Raw genomic sequence first — 2,500 nt, 5'->3', positions numbered from 1 at the left:
TCAAGACTGGAAATTTTTACGTTTCATCAATTCAAGGGTATTAACTCTCATGGTTTATTATTTTTAACTGTGAATTCTGACTGATTCTGTGGATATTTTTATGGCAGTTTGGGGCATAATCCAGTAAGTGATGAGGCGTTCACAAATCTTTCTCTGAATAAATATTTAACGGTCTCCTTCTCCAACTTTCCATCACATGTTATCGTGTATTGTTGATTGAATATAGGATTGAACGGGCAGGTCAACAACTTGAAACAAAATGGCTTCGTTCGCGTTCGCGAAGAATATGAGCACGCGCTTTGAATAATTATGTCTAAATATGTGGTGCAATTGATTTTTGCCCACGACCTTCAGAGCTCAGCCAATAGATCTATAAAGTCCACTCGTTGTATTGATCTTAGTATTTTCTGAGAAAGACCACTTGGGCGAATGAACATAGTGAAAGACCTGTACACTGAGAGTAAAAAAAAAACAACACAAGGTTTTTATGTATTGAGTATAATTTCAAAATGTAATGTTTGGGATGAGAAAGATCAGTTTAAAGCAAATTAAGCCCCCTAGCATTAATTACAGATTAATTTCCCTTTTTTTACTATCTGCACCAAAGACATGCAAAATGAATATAACTTCCATGCTTAGCAAAAGAAGTTCCTGTTTGAACAAAAAATGATAAAAATGACTGCTCTTGTTGTTGTGTCAGAATATCAGATCAAAGTGCCAAGTTTGGAGAATTAAAAAAATATAAATATATAACAGTAAATTCAGTTTGTATATAATTTGGCTTCTTTTTTATTTTTTGTGCCAATCCCAGAGGTGCAATATTGTTTTAAACAAGATGACTGGAAAGAACTAAATTTTTCCTATATTTATGCCAAATTTGGTGTCAGCTGACAAAGTATTTGGAGAGAAAATGGCAATGTTAAAGTTTACCACACACACACACACAGACAACCGAACACCAGTTTAAAACATATACTCACTTTGTTTACACAAGTGAGTCAAAAATTATAAACCAGAAGGAACGACTTACCAAAAGGAGACGACGGTACTTCAAAGACTAACTAGTTGATGAAAATGAATAAAGGACAGGAGAGTGACTGCTGTATTTATACCATTTCTCCAGGTGTTTATTACTCACCTCCAGACGACAAGCCAGCTCCTCGACACTTCTACGTGGCCACAGGAAACGACAGAAAAGAAAAAAAAAAACATGTTGTCATACCGTTCGTGCCTTCCCAGGACGGACAGACAGACAGACAGACAGACAGACCAGGAACCAGTATTGACCACCGAGGACAGAGATCTCCCAAACAGATCTCCACACGTTGCTTCCCTCTCTCTCGTGGCAAAAGTCACACACACACACACACTCACACACACACACGCACGCACGCACGCAAGCACGCACACACACACACACACACACACACACACACACGGATGTGTCCACACCTTGTATCTCTGCCATGTATCTGTATCATCTTTAGGGATCGTGCTTTTCGCAGGGTTTGCATTGGATAAGTCCTTTTTTTTTGTGGGCGCTTGTGGAGTAGGGGATAGGGTAGTTAGGAGGTGTGTGTGTGTGTGTGTGTGTGTGTGTGTGTGTGTGTGAATCCAACTTTTTTTTTAGCTTCTAAGAGAAGATTGTGCTACATCCCATTACATTCAATAATATCGATATTCTGGAATGAACAAAAGTGGCTTCTTTCTTTGTGATATGATTGTAAGCACAGCCTTGCAGGCAAGAATGTGCACTTGCCCAAACTTACCTCGGGTGGAGGGGACTCGGGGGGAGGACGTGAGGGGAGGGGGGGGGGGGGTTCGTTGTTTTCGAACAGGTTAAAATAACTCCTCACCTGTTCCAAAATCACTCTACACGCATTTACAAGGGGGGTGGGGGTATCTGGCCTTATGTCCACATACGCCCCTCCCCCCCCCCCCCCGCCCCCCCGTCCCCCATCTCCCACCCCACCCCTGCCCCCTTTCCAAAACTAAGCTCGCAGAATAGAAGGGGAATTTATCTTGACTTACAGCCCAACCCAACCCCACCCCAATACCAGGCTCAGGGAAAATAATATGGGAGTTATAATGGACTTATGCACGTATAGTACACTCAACATAATTACTAAGCTCGCAAAAGAGAATGGGTGTAAGTCTGTCCTTTTTTGGCCTCTCTCTCTCTCTCTCTCTCTCTCTCTCTCTCTCTCTCTCTCTCTCTCTCTCTCTCTCTAAGTAGCAGTTGATGTGTGTGTGTGTGTGTGTGTGTGTGTGTGTGTGTGTGTGTGTGTGTGCGCGAGAGAGAGAGCGCACGCGCCACCCGGCGACCACTTGTACTGAAGAGAATACAGTTCCAAACCAGAACGTAAAACAGATAGCAATCGGGAAATGGAGGGTGTGTGTCGAGTGTGTGTTTGTGTGTGTGTGTGGGTGGTTAGTGGGTGGGAGGGTGTTGGGGTTCAGAAAGCAAAAAAAACCCCCCCAAAAAACACACCAAAAAAAA

The 2,500-nt window shown here is 42.6% G+C and overlaps 1 protein-coding gene across 1 annotated transcript in view; it reads right to left on the bottom strand.

Moving 5' to 3' along the window:
• LOC143290496 (uncharacterized) overlaps positions 1–1,134 on the bottom strand; it is a 9,179-nt gene extending 8,045 nt beyond the window's left edge. The window contains exon 1 of the mRNA XM_076599994.1: positions 1,031–1,134. The gene's annotated coding sequence lies outside the window, so the exon portion shown is untranslated. The remainder of the gene's footprint in view (positions 1–1,030) is intronic.
• Positions 1,135–2,500: the final 1,366 nt, after the last annotated feature.

The sequence above is a fragment of the Babylonia areolata genome, chromosome 15 (genome assembly GCF_041734735.1).
Source record: "Babylonia areolata isolate BAREFJ2019XMU chromosome 15, ASM4173473v1, whole genome shotgun sequence".
NCBI lineage: Eukaryota > Metazoa > Mollusca > Gastropoda > Neogastropoda > Buccinidae > Babylonia > Babylonia areolata.
The sequence above is the reverse complement of the archived record's forward strand: the minus strand, read 5'-3'. Positions and strand labels throughout refer to the sequence as shown.